General features: G+C 43.2%; 1 protein-coding gene, 1 long non-coding RNA gene and 1 pseudogene across 8 annotated transcripts in view; 2 read left to right on the plus strand and 1 right to left on the minus strand.

The window, feature by feature from the left end:
- TMEM225B (transmembrane protein 225B) overlaps nt 1-16,185 on the plus strand; it is a 28,288-nt gene that overhangs the window by 182 nt on the left and 11,921 nt on the right. Inside the window, exon 1 of one of the 7 annotated variants that reach the window (XM_019820467.3) lies at nt 15,817-15,970. The exons of the other annotated variants lie outside the window; for them this stretch is intronic. The gene's annotated coding sequence lies outside the window, so the exon portion shown is untranslated. Of the gene's footprint in view, nt 1-15,816; nt 15,971-16,185 lie in introns of those variants that run through there. 7 annotated transcript variants of the gene reach the window in all.
- On the minus strand, nt 1,765-2,987 carry LOC109495128. The gene is made up of 2 exons (XR_002150350.3): nt 2,731-2,987; nt 1,765-1,919 (listed from the first exon to the last, which is right to left on the minus strand). It is a non-coding gene; the product is annotated as an uncharacterized LOC109495128 (long non-coding RNA).
- LOC102901661 lies at nt 8,924-10,312 on the plus strand (annotated as a pseudogene).

The raw sequence follows: 16,185 nt of genomic DNA on the forward strand, positions 1-16,185 counted from the left end.
GCTTTCTTTGTCTAAACTTAGTCCTTCCGACCCGCGGCCTCAGATCAGATGGACACGATTGTCCTGTGAAAAACTACTGCTTTTTTTCTTTTTAACCAGAGGCTCTATTACCTGTAAATAAAGCCTGTAACCAACGTTTTCTCTCTGTGTGGAGCAGATCTGCCGCAGCAGCACTATCCTAGCATAAGTCTTGGAGGATCTGTCATTCCAGCACCTGCTAACTTGCTTGGCCTTTGGAGAAGCTCACTAAATGTGTGAATAAAGAAATGAATGAACCCAGCCAAGTATGTCCCATACTGCAAATAACCAGTTAAGGAGCGGGCTCCTCCACTCATTCTACCCAAGCTCTCCTTCATCGTTAGGGAAAATACATTTACCACCCGAGGTATAAACTCCAAGAGGGTGCCTTTCCTGTGGAGTACAGTAGATAAGACAGCCACTTGCTGATGGAAAATGAGGTTAAGCTATAGGTATTAACATTTTTATTTCAATCTGCTATCCCCTCATTATCTGGTGTATGTCTGGCTATTAAAAAAATGGATATGGATGATTTAATTGGGAGACATAGACTTAGATAATCCACATCAGGGGCTCTGAGATGGCTTATGTTTGGGGAGATTTTCTTTTACAGATTTATGTGTAAAAACTATGTTTTCGGGCTAATTTTTAATTTGGCGAGTATTTATTGAGCTTTTATTGTGAGGTGTTGAGACTAAGTTGAAAGAAAACCCAACCCCTGTTCACCCACAAACTTAAGAGTTGAGTTAGGGGGCACCTGGGTGGCTCAGTCGGTTAAGCGTCCGACTTCAGCTCAGGTCACGATCTCACGGTCCATGAGTTCGAGCCCCGCGTCGGGCTCTGGGCTGACAGCTCAGAGCCTGGAGCCTGTTTCCGATTCTGTGTCTCCCTCTCTCTCTGCCCCTCCCCCGTTCATGCTCTGTCTCTCTCTGTCTCAAAAATAAATAAACGTTTAAAAAAATTAAAAAAAAAAAGAGTTGAGTTAGAATAGTTAACTGAGAGGCTGTGGGTTAGTAAACAAGGTAGAAATTCACAAGGGACATCCCTGGGAACTGGGTATTGGCCCAGGAAACCTTAGAAAGTCACAGGTTTGGCCTGGAAAGAATTTAAAGTTCAAGGAATCAAATTTTAGATGAGAGAGGATAGACACCACAGGCTCCCTGTTGTTAGTCTTTCTAAAAGGCCAAGTACCTGTACTCACCTTATTAAAACACTCATTTACTCCTGTTAGTTCACAGCGCCCACTGCATCCAGTCCATACTCCATAACTTGGCATTCAAGGCGCTCTGCAGGGTGGCCTCAACTCAACTTGAGAGTCTTTCCTTAGTGTTCCCCAAAATAAACCGAGCAAGACTGGTATGTCTACACAAGGTAATACTGAAGACACTTTGCACTATCTACTGTTGTGCCTCTGTGTCTTTTTCTTAATGCATTGCTGTCCACTACATTCTCTGCCTATCCAAACGCCACTCATCCCAGCGTCCCATGCAAGACAGCCTCCTCCATGAAGTTTCTGAAATAAACAGTTGTAAGCGACATTTACATGAAAACCTGCAGGACTTGGTGGCTGATTGAGCATTAGGGGGAAACTGGGTATAATTGCCTTTGTTCCCTTCACTGTCATACCTCTTAAAAAAAAATCTTCATGAGTTGCTATCATCTTTGGAATGCAGGGTACTGCTTCTGCTCCATCAGAACTGATTACACCCAGGTTGCCAGTGGCTTACCTATAATGAATCCATTGGACACATTTTTTTCAGCTTTAATTTTTTGACCCCTTAGTATTTTCTGTTGATGTGATCATTCTTCCTCACACCTCTTGTTCTTTGGTTTCAGAAGCATCATTTTCTTCTTGTTTTCCTCTTGCCTTCTCCGGGCCTTTCCCACTCCTGTTTCTCCACCTGTTTTTAAATGTTGATTTTCCCTAAGACTGTTCTCAGCCCTCTTTTTTCACTCCTGTGCGTGATCCTGTCCCCTTCCAGGACAAAACTTGGGAGTCATACTCTACTATTCTCCTTCCCTCCATATTCAGTCAGCCACCACATCCTGTCAGTTTTTCTTCAAAAAGTGCCTGATTCACTTGTCTGTCACTGCCATTTCCTCATTTTAGTCCCGTCCTATTTTTCTTGGATTGTTGATACATCACTATGCTATTGGTCATGCCCCTCACTCTAGGCTCTCCTCTACACTGCTGCCAGAAGAATTTCCCTGGGAACAAATTTGATCATGCTAGTCTTTGCCTATAAAATAAAGTGCAAAGCCCTGGGTGTGGCTTATATGCCTCTTCATAGGTGGCTCTACTCTACTTTTTCACTACATCTGCTTCCTGCCCACATGGAGCATACATTTCAGTCACATTGAATTTTTTTTCACTATTCCTTAAACTTAGTGTTCCTTTTTAAGTTGCTGAGCCTTAGCATATGCTATTACTTGTTTCTGGAATACTCTTTACCTTGTAGATCCTGATCATAGTCAAGATCCCGCTCCAAGTCATTCTTTGAGGATGCCATCTCCAATCACCTAGGTAGGGGTTGTCCTTCCTAATTCTGCTTTGAGGCAGCATTATAATCCTTCTACCAGTATCCTGCACATAGTGGGTGGTCTATATGTTTTTGATTGGTTAAATCAAACAGGAAGTGTATTCATTTCCTAGGGTTGCCGTAACAAATTACCACAACTGCATGGCTTAATACAGCAGAACTATATTCTCACCATTTTGTAAGCTAGAAGTCCAAGAGGGCCTGTCTACCTCTGAAGGTTCTAGAGAGGAATCCGTCTTTGACTGATCCTAGCTTCTGGTGGTCCCCAGCAATTCTTGAGGCTTCTTGGCTTATGGCTGTATCATTCAATCTCTGTCTCTGTTGTCACATGACCTTCTTTTCTGTGTTTCCATATCTGAATCTTCCTCTTCTTTCTCTTATAAAGATATCAGTCATTGGATTTAGCCCCAACCCCCCAATCCATTATGACCTCATCTGAACTCTGCAAAGACTGCTTCCAAATAAGGTCACATTCTGAGATTCCAGGTAGACATGAGTGGGGGGCGGGGGGGGCATTATTTGACACAGTACAGTATTACTCATTTCTCCTGCTGTTAGAAGTGAATATACTTGAGATCACACAGCTTTGTAGTTAAACTACTTGAAGAACTGCATAGATTTGCCCCTTTCCTCTAAATTAAAAGCAGATCAGCCAAGAAACTTTCTTTTAAACCTTTGTCCACAGAGACACATTTGATTTGCTTATTTCAGAGGGCAACTGCTCTCTTCTTGGGCTTCTGTAGCTCTGTCTTAGACTGGCCACTCTCTGTTGAGGCGTTCTGGGGGCCCTGCTATCTACCAGACTTTGGATCCAAGTTTTTGATATTTTTCTTTTTTTTTTTTAATTTTTAAAATGTTTATTATTTTTTTAATATTTATTTAGCGAGAGAGAGAGAGAGACAGAGCGTGAGTGGGGGATGGGCAGAGAGAGAGGGAGACACAGAATCCAAAGCAGACTCAGGCTCTGAGCTGTCAGCACAGAACCTGATGCGGGGCTCGAACCCATGAAGCGCGAGATCATGATCTGAGCTGAAGTCAGACGCCTAACTGACTGAGCCACCCAGGTGCCCCTAATGTTTGTTTATTTTTGAGTGACAGAGAGAAGGAGAGAGAATGAGCAGGGGAGAGGCAGAGAGAGAGGGAGACACAGAATCTGAAGCAGGCTGCAGGCCCCGAGCTGTCAGCACAGAGCCCATTGTAGGACTTGAACCCACAATCTGTGAGATCATGACCTGAGCCTAATTCAGATGTTCAACTGACTGAGCCACCCAGGCACCCCCTTCTTTTCTTTAAAAAGAATTTTGTTTCCAATTTTATTTTAGAGAGTGCAAGCAGGGGAGAGGGGCAGAGAGAGAGAGAGAGAGAATGGGAATCTTAAGCAGTCTCCACGTTCAGTGCAGAACTCGATTTGATGCGGGGCTTGATCTCACGACCCTGGGATCATGACCTGAGCCAAAATCAAGAGTCAGATGTCTGACTGCGCCAGCCAGGTGCCCCGATATTTTTTCTAAAAGTGGCTGTGATCTATGAAGAGATCTACCTCTCTGAATTTTATTTGAGCCTCAGTCCTGGAGACTTTTTATAAATGGTCTTTTTGGAACCGTCAGTGATTTATAGATTCTTCTCTTGATGGAGGGGAACTTCCTTTTAATGAATTGCCGGGAAATAATCAGGAGCATTTTGAAGCACCTAATGTGCACAGGACTCTTTTCATAGTAGTGGGCTTGGAGAAAAAGAAATGGAAGACATCTTTTATTCTGAGATGCTTTGAATATAAATTGACACACACACACACACAAATACTTCTGAGGAGAGGCCCAAAGACTGTGGTTAAATACCATGATAGAGGTAGGAACTGAATGCTTTAGAGATTCAAAGGAGAGATCACTTCCAGCTAGGGTTAGAGCCGGGTTAGGTTTCAGGAAGGAGACTGCCTTTGAGCTGGGTCTTGAAGGTCTAGGATTTTGATAGGTGGCATTAGAATGGAGGCTGTTCCAGGTGGAGGAGAAGGATGTGTGTGGGGATATACATGTTCAGGAAATAGTTCACATTAATTGGAGTATAGAGAAGACGTGATAGGGGATGAGTCTGTAAGTCAGAGTGGAGTAAGATTGTGGGAGAGGAATGCCAGGCCCAAGAGCTCAGTTTTTGTTCAGCAGATGTTGAGGTATGATGTGTTAGCTTTTCTTAACAGGAGGCTAGCTGGTGAACATTGCATATGAAGGAAGAGAATCTGACTTGTTGAGTGTGGTATGGGAGGTGAGAGTTGCTTAGGATCCGACTTTAGGACGTGAATAGTGATAACAGGAAGGTAGGGACAAAAATCAAGAAGTGATAACAGGAAGGTAGGGACAAAAATCAAGAAGTGTGCTGTAGGTAGAAGCAATAGTACTTGTGTACCGAGTGGATGTGAGGGCAGAGAAAGGAGTCACTGATCATTGTCAGTGCTAAAATGCTAAAGCTACAGGAGAGTTGCAAGAATATTATACCAAATATTCAAACTCCAGAAGGAGGAACAGATTTGAGACCTATTGATCTCAAGAGACTGGTATGAGAACTACATGGAAATGTGTCTTTAGATTATTGGAGGTGCCGTAGCCTGTTACAGATATTCCCCATTTCAGGAGATGGGAACACAATCCCTTCAGCTACTTAACCCAGAGAGAAACAGCTTCTCTCATATTCATATCCAGCAGTCAGTACTCCTGTCCACACAACCATCAACGTTGTTTTCCAGAATCCAAGTAATTCTTACTACCTTCTCCACCACAGTCTTGGTCCAGGGTGCCATCATCTTTCACCTGAACTATTGCAGCAGCCTCCTGGCTGGTTGTCCTGCCTCTACCATTGCCTTCCTACAGTCTTTCCAAAATAGCAGCCGGTGTGATCCTGTTAAAATGCCAGGTCTTGTCTTCCTCTGGTCAAAAGCCTCCTGTGGCTCCCCATCTCACTCGGTGAAAGAACACCTCTTCCAGTAGCCTATAGGGTCCTATGTTCTCTGATTCCCTTTTAATGTCTGTGACCTCATTTCTTACTACCCCTCCCCCTGCTCATTGCATACCCATCACATTGCCTCCTTGAACACCCAGGGCCTTTGCACTTGTTATTTCTTCTATGTGCAATGCTCTTTCTCAGATACCCTTATCTCCTTCAAGTCTTTGCTTCAGTGTCCTTTTATTAGTCCTTCTTTGACCATGGTATGTAAAATTGGAACCCTTCTGCCCACTCCCTCCCCCTGGCACTCTACTCCTCTTCCTTGCTTTCTCTATGGTACGTGTATCTTCTTCCTCTAAGAGTATGTAATTTATAAGGTTTCTTGTCCAGCTTCCTTACTAAAATGAAGTATCTTAGAAGGCAGAGTTTTTGCCTATTTGCCCACTGGTGTATCTCAGCACTTGGAACTGTACCTGGCATGTTGTTGGTGCTCATTAAGATGGATGTGAATGAGTGAAGTGTCACAGGACTCATAAAGAGGAGAAGTATTGAAGAATTCTACAAGGATCACTTTCAGCCAATGAAGAAGGTGCTATTGAATGGAGCCTGAGAGCTGTAGGATTTGCATTCTTGACTATGTCGGGCAGGCTGTCAGATCCTCTGTCTGTCGGCCCAAATAAAAGGCTCATCCTCTAGCATGCCTAAGCCTTCACATGTTGGAGACAACAAAGCGATTGGTTCAACAAAAAGAAAAGGTTTGGTGTAGGGGAGAGGATCAGAACAAGGCTGGAAAGACAGAGGCCAGGTCAGGGAGATACAGAAGAAACCCTCATTTGGCCTCAAGACCAAATGGAGGCATGCCCAGGCTATTGCTCTTTGACTTTTGATGAGCTGATGAAGACTTTATTAGCTTCTCTGTCTGATGTCTCACCTTATTAATGATCCCAGTTTTGAAGGGCTTCTGGGTTTAGATGCTCCTAGGCCTGTGGGACAAATCTGGAAGACTTAGAAGGTTCTAGAGTTAGGCTGTCCAGTAGGGTAGCACCAGCTACAATGGGCTAACTACATTGAAATTAATTAAATACAATTAAAAGTTCAGCTCCTCAGTTGCACTAGCCACATTTCAAGTGCTCAGTAGCCATCTGTGACTACTGGCTACTGTATTGGACAGTGCAGATGTGGAACAGTTACATAACCACAGTAAGTTCTGTTGGATTGTGCACAGTGAATGACTTGAATTTACAGTACCAGTTCATTTTGGTATCTTGCGAAAAAGAATTGGCCTGCCTACCTATTTGTTTGGGCTTGACTGATGCCTTTGTCACTTTTTTTTTTAAAGTACCTAACTTTTTAGACCTAGTCTCTGTGTTTGCAATTCGTGTGACTTACAAGGTAAACAGTTAAACACATGTGCAAATGGATATAAAAACATTAACCCAGTAGTCCATTCACACTGTTAGAATGGCTATCATTTAAACGACAAGAAGTAACAAGTGTTGGTGAGGATGTGGAGAAAAGGAATTCTTATACACTGTTGGTGAGGATGTAAGTTGATGAACTACCAATAGAACTACCATATGATCCAGCAATTCACTTCTGTGTGTTTATCTGAGGGAAATGAAAGCACAAATCTCAAGAAGATATCTGCACCCCCCATGTTCATTACAGCATTATGTACAACAGCCAAGACGTGGAAACAGCCTAAGTGTCCATCGATGGATGAGTGGATAAAGCACATATGGTATACATACAAATATACATATGTATACACAGTGGAATATTGTTCAGCCATGAAAAGGAAATCTGTCATTTTTGGAAACATGGATGGACCTTGAGGATATTATGCTAAGTGAAATAAATCAGAGAAAGACAGATACTGTATGATCTCACTTATATATGACATCCAAAAAACAAACAAAAAAAAAAACCCCACCCCAACTCTTAGACACAGAAAACAAACTGGTGATTGCCAGATATTGGGGGTGGGCCTGGGGGAATTGGATGAAGGGTGTCAAAAAGTAGAAACTTCCAGTTACAAGCTAAATAAGTCCTGAGGATGTAATGTACAACATGGCAACTATAGTTGATAATGCTGAATAGTATGTTTGAAAGTTGCTGTGAGAGAGGACCTGAAAAGTTCTTATTACAAGAAGAAAATTTTTACAAATACAGTATCTAAATTGAACATACAGAGGATGAGAGCATATCTGGATGTGGAGAACAAGTGATAAGACATCACAGATAATTATTAAATTCCTTCAATAAAATGACTATTACCAAATAAAATCAGAGCTGTTTATATTCTAGGCTTTCCCTGCTGATGGAAATGCTGCATTGGCTATTTCTCAGCACTCCCTTCTTTCAGAAAGATCCCTCTTGGTAGAGGGCCTGCTTTCTCTAATACCACTGCGAACAAAACAAAACAAAACAAAACAAAAACAAAAACTTCTCTAGCTTCAGTGAGCCTTATTTCATAAGTATTTCTTGAGAGGAGGAATGTATTAAACAGGAAATGTTTTTCTATCATGTCTCCTTTAAATGCAGTTAGGGTGCAGGGTTTATTTTTGTATGTTCTGTTAGAGTTGAAATCGACTTGGAAATATTTCTACTCCATGCTTCATATTTAAACAACTCTTCCTCTTCTCCCCTTTCCTTTATTAAATCTTCCCAATTTGCAGTATTTTTTAAAGATGTACATAAGTAGGTCTGAGTGTGTCTGTCCATAAGTGAGCATCTGTGTATAGAGAGATGCTCTGGTGAAGAAGGTGTTGACATTTGATGATGTGAAGATAGTCTTTCCTTTTACCTCAGAGACAATCACGAGGCCAGGGTACCATGTAGACAGAACCTCTGGGGTAGGATACTCCTCTTTAATTGATTTGTTTAGTCCCTTCCCCTCCCCACACAGAGACCCCAGAATCTCCCTTCTAATGTTCTGAGATACTTCCACTTCTCCCAAACACCGCTTTCCTTTCTGCTAATCCCAGTATGTCTGTCTGGTTAGCTACTTCATATATAAACCCTAATTTTAGTTTCCCACTGCTTTCTCCAGTTCTGCACAACTTGTATCCATCTTTTCTCTGTACTGCAAGGCCATTTTTCATACTTTTTGTTGAACCAAATCCTTCTTGAATACTCTGACCATCCTGTTTCCCACCAGGAATTTTTCTTATTACATTTTACCTTTTTTATGTTTTCTGTCAGATGGTGAGACCTGGACTGAGGATCAATTAATTATAAAGCAGAAAAGTCTTGAAGTAGGGCTACACTACCTGAAGGAGATGAATGTGAACAAAACAAACACGAGGGGCCCTATGAATGCAGATGAAACTTCTGTAACATCATAAACTCTATGCAACAGCCACAGATTCTTAATTGAAGAGACATCCCAAATATGTAGTATTTGTGGAAAGTTATTTAGGTGAAACTCATACCTTATTCAGCATGAAAGAATCCACACACAAGGGAAGACTTTTGAGTGTCATGAATGTGGAAAAACTTTTGGCCATAGTTCAAACCTTATCCAGCATCAAAGAATACATACTGAAGAAAAACCCTATGAATGCAGTAACTGTGGGAAAGCCTTCTGGTGCAGTTCACACCTTATCCAGCATCAGATAACTCATACAGGAGAAATGCCTTATATGTGTAATGAATGTGGAAAAGCTTTTGTTCAGAGCTCAAGTCTTACTTGACACCGGAGAATCCACATGAGGGAGAAACCCTATGTGTGTAGTGAGTGTGGGAAGGCCTTCAGCCAGAGTTCAAATCTAATAGAACATCAGTGAGTTCACACCAAAGAGAGACCATATGAATGCAATGACTGTGGGAAGGCTTACAGTTGTAACTCGCACCTCATTGAACACCACAGAGTCCACACAGGGGAGGCTCCTTATGATTGCAGCAAGTGTGGGAAATCTTTTAGTAGGAGTTCACTTCTTATTAAACACCATAGAATTCACATTGGAGAGAAACCCAATGAATGTAGTGAATGTGGGAAGGCCTTCAGTCAGAACTCTCACCTTATTCAGCAGCAGAAAACTCACAGTGGAGTAAAAGCTTCTGAATGTAAGGAGTGTGGGAAAACCTTCACGTACAGTTCATGCCTTTCTCATCATCTGGGAATCCATATAAGAGAGAAACTATGAATGAAATGAAGATGGTAGATAGAGCCTTTGGTCAGAGTTCAGCTCTGATTGAATGCCAGAGAGCCTGCATGGGGAAGAAACCCTTTGGGTTTCATGAGGGTGTACAGCTTCCAGTCCTAGCTCAACTCTTATTAAGATGTGAAAATCCAGATAGTGGATAGATCTCACGGATGTGTTCAACACATGAAACCTTTAGACAGAGTTTCCACCTTATTCAGCATCATTAGATTCACCTTGGAGGAAAGTGTGTCAGAGAGGGGTGTGAAAGGAACCTAATGCAGCACTACCAAGGTGATGGCTAAGTGGAACCTTCAGTTAGTGCTGCTGTTTATTTGATGTTTAGGATCTGCATCACAGGGAGATTCTGTGGTTTGCTTTTCAGATCTTCCCAGTTGTCTTCTGAAAATGGAATGAGTCAGATCCACTCCAGGGAAGAAAGAATCAGGGAATTCTGGATTCAGATTCATAGATCAGGAAAGCAGCAAGGTGACCTTTGAACCCAGTCGTTCTCCTTCTAGCTCATCTATTCTGTTGTAACTCTTGATGGAAGTGACCCTTGGGTCTTGGACCAGCATTTCACTCCTCAGTGTCCTGCAGATTATTGAATCTCTTGTTTTATATGACCTAAATGCACTTAATAAACAGGCATATTTTCTAGGCCAAATAACTTCAGTATGACATGTCACGGGCTTTGTTATATGTCAGCTTGGGTAGGTTGAAATGCACTTGCCAGACTTCCCTTTCCTGTAATTTTTGGTTCTTGAGGGCTAGAGAGGGAGATTCTTGGGAGACTGGGAGGGCAGAAAAAAAGCAGCAGTTATTTTGTAACTCACCCATGCGGTTGCTAGTCAGCAGCTGGGCCTGCAAAGGGTCCACCTTCCCCTGGATCTTCCTTTGCCTTCCCTAGGTTGTGTGTGTGTGTGTGTTTGTGTCCTCGTGGTTTTACCCCTCTGATTGAATCCTAGTCATACTCAAGGTCACTGTTCTTGTGACAAGTACACATTTATTTTAAGTTTAGGTGGAGAGAAATGGGTAACTTCTGGCAGTTTTTGAAACAAAACTTCAATAATAATTTTCAAGATTTCCTTTAAGAAAAAGCCACAGTTCAAACTCCTTTATAACAAAAATGACATCATAACCTGAGGCAGAGCTTCACTACTGGGTAATTGTTGAGGAAAAAATTGAATAGTGTGATACATAATAGATCATTTTTTTAAGGATTTTTTATTTTGGGGTGCCTGGATGGCTCAGTTGGTTGAGCATCTGACTTCAGCTCAGGTCATGATCTCATGGTTTGGGAGTTTGAGCCCTGCATTGGGTTCTCTGCTGTCAGTGCAGAGCCTGCTTCGGATCCTGTGTCTCCCCTCTCTCCTCTCTGTCTCTGCCCCTCCCCCACTCATGTGTGTGCTAGTGCTTGCTCTCTCTCAAAAATGAATAGGATTTTTATTTTTAAGAAATCTCTGCACCCAAACATGGGACTTGAATTCATGACCCTGAGATCAAGAGTCACATGATTCACCAGCTGTGCCAGCCAGGTGCTCCCATAATGGATACAATTAAAAAAAAACACACAAAAACTTTTGAGTACTCATTACCATGAATATTTTTATCACTGAAAGAAATCCCAAAAATATCTCTACTGGGTAGTACATTGTTAGACTTATTCTAGGTATCTGAGAAAAATACCTACTTTGTTGTAAATGCTTATTTTTTATCACAAAAAAATAAGATTGTTTTACCTCTAGTTAGTCTGGATTAATGATTATTTAAAATATCAAGTGAAAATTATACTTACATTGTAGACTCTTAAAATTGAAACTTGCCTGTCCTGCAGCTTCCATGCCTGGTCTGGTGCTGTGCACACAGTAGGTATTGAGTGGATGGCTGTGGAATGAATCTGTTTACTGGACACCAAAGTCTTGTTGTTTGTCTCAGCTCTTCTATCTACACTCCTCTACCTTCCTCTCTGTATAATCTGGAGGTGATTATTAGCACTAAGGGTCACCTTGCCATCTAGATGTCCCGAGTATGGACTTGCACTCTGTGAGGCCTGGTCTGACCTCTGAGCTGGTGTGCCCTCTTACTCTACTCGGCATGTGACCCTTCTCGAGTCCCTCCCCATTCCTTTCACCACAGAACGGGCCCTTTCCTTCTTGGGGTCTTGAGAAGCTTCAGGGATGAGGCAGGGCTTGATGAGTTGGGTTTGAAGGCTGGGCAGGATTCTTTTTTTTTAAGGGTATTTATCCATTTTGAGAGAAAGAGAGAGAGAAAGCACATGTCGGGAGGGCAGAGAGTACGTGAGAGAGGGAATCTCAAGCAGGCTCCACACTGTCAGCACAGAGCCCCCAACTCAGGCTTGAACTCATGAACGGTAGGATCATGACCAGAGCCAAGATCAAGAGTTGGACGCCCCACAGACTGGGCAGGATTCTGACTGGCAGAAAAGAATAGCAGGGAGGGGCATCTCAGGACAAAGTCATTGTGCAGGGTCACGGGCCAGGCTCCAAGGGTGGAGGTGTCCGTGGAGACCAGGAAAGGAGAGCAAAGAGTTTGTCTAGCCGTATCAAAGGCACTAAAGTAGTGGGGGAGCGGCTCCTGGCTGGCTCAATCAGTGGAGCATGCAACTCTTGATCTCAGAGTTGTTAAGTTCAAGCCCCACGTAGGGTGTAGAGATTACTTAAAAAAAAAAAAAAAAAGATGTAGGAAAAAAACCCACTAAAGCGGGGCTCTGGTTCTTTGGGCACAAGTATTACTAGTGGCCAGAAAATTGACTAAGCTGTTAGACCTCAGGTGAACACGAGGGCAGCTGCTCATCCAGGTCGGCCAGGCTTTTCTCAGTCTTAGTATTGGAAGTCTCACATCTGAGAAAATGCTCAGTCCTGTGCGAACCAGGATGACTGATCACCTGAAGCCATAGTAACCCCACATCCTTGCCCGCTCATGGCTCCTAGCTGCAACAGGACATAATAGAGCGGGAATTCTTAGGTAGCATACTGTATTACCTGGGAGACTTTCAAAGTACCTCAGTCCCAATCTCAGAGATTTTATGGAATTGGGTATGACCTGGATATTGGGATTTTGCAAGTTACCAGCGAATTCTAATGTGCATTCAAGGTTGGGAACCTATATATGCAATAGGGGACAACAATGCTTCACAGGTGCTGAAAGACACAAAAAGATCACATAGGATGTGTGGCGTAGTCACTGAGGGCTAGCAAGAGGGCTGGACTGGGAGTGTGGAGCACATCAGGAGCCTATGTGAAAGGAGAGAGAAGGTGTCCCAGGTGAAGGAGCTGTGGGGCCCTGGCATTGGGAATGGAGCCAGCTAGTGGGTGGATTCCCTAAGTGCAGTAAACCAGGTCTGGGGGCTGGAGAGCAGAGGTCTGCTCACTTCCCAGTTCTGTTAACTGGTAAAACTACAGTTTGGGTTTTCCCTTGGGAGCTGTGGCCCAAGGAAGCACAGAGTCTGGGGGAAGTCAGAGCTCCAGCTCATGGGGACTCCACCCCATTTTCCAGCAGACAGTTATTCTTGCTTGTCCTCTACCCTGAACCTGGGAAAATATGAAAATGCTTCCAGAGGAGGCTATAACCTAAGCCTGTGCACACATTCTAAAATCTCCAGTCCTGGAGGGGGCTGGCCTGGTAGTCCTTAGCCATGCTGTGGGCGCAGCCTTGGGCTCCCCTGAATGAGAGGTTCTTCCTGTGCTCTGTTAGAGGATGGAATCTGGGAAAGGGAAGATAGTAAGAGGAAGAGGAATTTTGGCATTGGCGCCCAAATATGACTGCTTTAATTTACCAGAGGCCTCTCATGGCCCTTAGGATGTAACTCTACAAGACCCTTCACGTCTCTGCTCTGCCTATTGACGTCTTCAGTTCTCTGGGGGCCGCTCCTTCCAGTCATTTTGAAATTTGTTGGGTCCTTGAACACAGTATTTTTTCAAATGTAGGTCAAAGCAACTAGTGGGTCAGAAAATTAATTTATTGGAGTGAGTTGCAACCAGCACTGAGGGTAAAAGAAAAAAGTAAGCATGACTGGACTGGGATAGAAAGCATTTGTGTGCATTGCACGTAGCTAAGGGAAGTGAGATTTTTCCATGTGCACATGTACACATATGTGCCATGTATAGTAGTTCTTGCTGAAGAGCAGGTGAAAATCTTTGCACAATGCAATCCCCTTTTGGGGATAAGATTCCATGTAAATCCTGCCTCCTTGCAGGTCTTCCCTTGGGCTGAATTGTCCTCTGCTATCCCTGTAGCGTGCTATCCATCCTTTGTGTACTGAGCACATTTTTTAAAAAAGTGATTTATTCAGGTACCGGTCTCTGTGCTAGATGGCAAGTTCTGCGAGGGCAAGGACTGTACACACAGAACATTGAACGTCGTATCTGTCATTAGAGAAAGCACTTTGATGCTGCGTGGCTGAGTACTTTAGGTTACTGCTGTGGATATGTTCTTAGCCAAGTTTCTTTTTATTTTTTCCAGTTTTTTTTTTTTTTATCTGAGAGATTTCAATATACGGAAAAGTTGAAAAATGGTATAAATGAACACGCTATATATCCTCTATGTAGATAAGTAATTATTATCACCTGTCCATATCTACTTTCTATCCATATAAATTTTTTTCTGAATTATTTGAGAACATGCATGGACATAACCTTCACCCCTAAGTAGCATGGCATGCTTCTCCTACAAGTAAGGTTAGTCTCCTACATAATCGCATCACTTTTAACATACTTAAGAAAAAGAATTTAATTTCCTAATAACATATAAAATGCAGTCTATATTCAGACTTTCCCCGGTTGCCCCAAGAATGTGTTTTATAGCAATTTTATTTCTAATCAGAAAAAAAAACAAAAAAACAAAAAAACCCCAGGGTCACATTGCATTTGGCTTTATGTCTCTTTAGTTTCATTTAATCTAGAATAGTTCCTCTGCTTTTGTTTGTTCATTTGTTTGTGACAATGACTTTTGGAGGAGTCCAGAACAGTTATCCTTTAGAATTTTTCACAGAATTGGTTCCTGTTGTCCTGTGGTGGTATTTAACTTCCCTCCACCCCCCTGTATTTCCTCTAAACTGGAATGAGGTTTAGAGGCTTGATTAAACATTTTTGGCAAGAAAACCTCATAGGTCATGTCTCCATACTGTAATGCCTCCGTAGGCAACCGACGTCATATCATCCCACCCTAGGTCATGCCGTTTATTCACCTGTTTCAGGTAGTGACTGCCAGATCTCTGCTACGTAAACGTATGTTTTCCTTTTGCAACTAGTAATTTGTAAGGACGATAAACTCTAGCACCATGCAAATAATGTATTCCCCTACAGCCTAATGTTTTTAGCAACTATCCATGATCTTCTGGGCAAGTTCTTAACCCGAGACTTTATTCATTTGCAGTATGAGGATAATAATGCCTGTCATTTGGGTTTACTGTGTAATGAGATTCAAAAGTATAACATAACAGTGCACGTGAAAATGCTGCCCTGGTCTGCCATGATTTCTCCCTTCTTCTGAAGACACCATTCCTCTTCCTTTAAGAAAGTTTTTATGTTGATCCAGATATGTAATCCAAATTGCTGACTTCTCAGTGACCCTGTCTGCCTGGCCACTGTGAAGCACAGTTGACTTATCTTCTCTGGCCAGAGTGGAATGAGCATGTGACTTGAGCTAATCAGAATGCTTACTTGGGAAGTTTTGAAACAAGGAGAGGGTGAGAATAGGGTGAAGAAAACCTTCTTTTCCTCCAGGATGACTAAATGTGAAGACTGGAATCTGGAAGTGAATTGTTTCCCCTGCCACCTGGAGAATGAAAACCTATCGGGTGGAGGAGATCAGAGTTATCTGTCTGAGATGAGGGCAGAAGGTTGTGGGAAGGGGGAGGGTCTTCCTGGCCTAGCTCTGGTCCTGCCAGCTGGACCTCTGCCCCGAGCCAGCTAAGCCTGTGGAGGCTGTCTCTGGGGGAACATTTACAAATTGGGTTCTGAAACTTTGAGAGATACAATCCTGAACAGTATAGGGGCCTGTCACATGCCTCTCACGTGATAGGTGACTGGGTGAATTAGTGGCCCATCCCATCTCGGTTTTGAATATGTCAGGGCCAGAGGAGAGGTGAGCAGGTGCCAGACATGGTACTGGCTTTTAAAAATCTTAGAGTTACAAATGCATTTCCTTGGTGAAAGCAGACTCAAAGTGGTGCGGAGTGGGGGTTGTGTGTGGTGCTGCTGGTGGTTTATCCAGCTCTAAGTGTGGCCACCCCCTACCTGTCTCCCAAAGACGGAAGTTAGTCCTGCCCTCTCTGAAGAGTCTTCCCCCAGGTTGAAACCAGCTGCCAGGGTGAGAAGGGTAGCCAGCCTTCTTAGGGGAGGGCAGAGAAGGGGAGAGGGATGGTGGGGCCTGGAGGCCTGAGGGTGATCAGGCCCATGCACAGGACAAAGGCTTGGGAGGCTGCAGGAGTGGGGTGATCGGGGATGAGGGTCTTGGAGAAGGGGAATGAACTGGCAGGCTCCTGAGGAGTCAGGGGGGCTTGTCATTGGACGGGTCATTGGACC

Source organism: Felis catus, chromosome E3 (assembly GCF_018350175.1).
Source record: "Felis catus isolate Fca126 chromosome E3, F.catus_Fca126_mat1.0, whole genome shotgun sequence".
NCBI lineage: Eukaryota > Metazoa > Chordata > Mammalia > Carnivora > Felidae > Felis > Felis catus.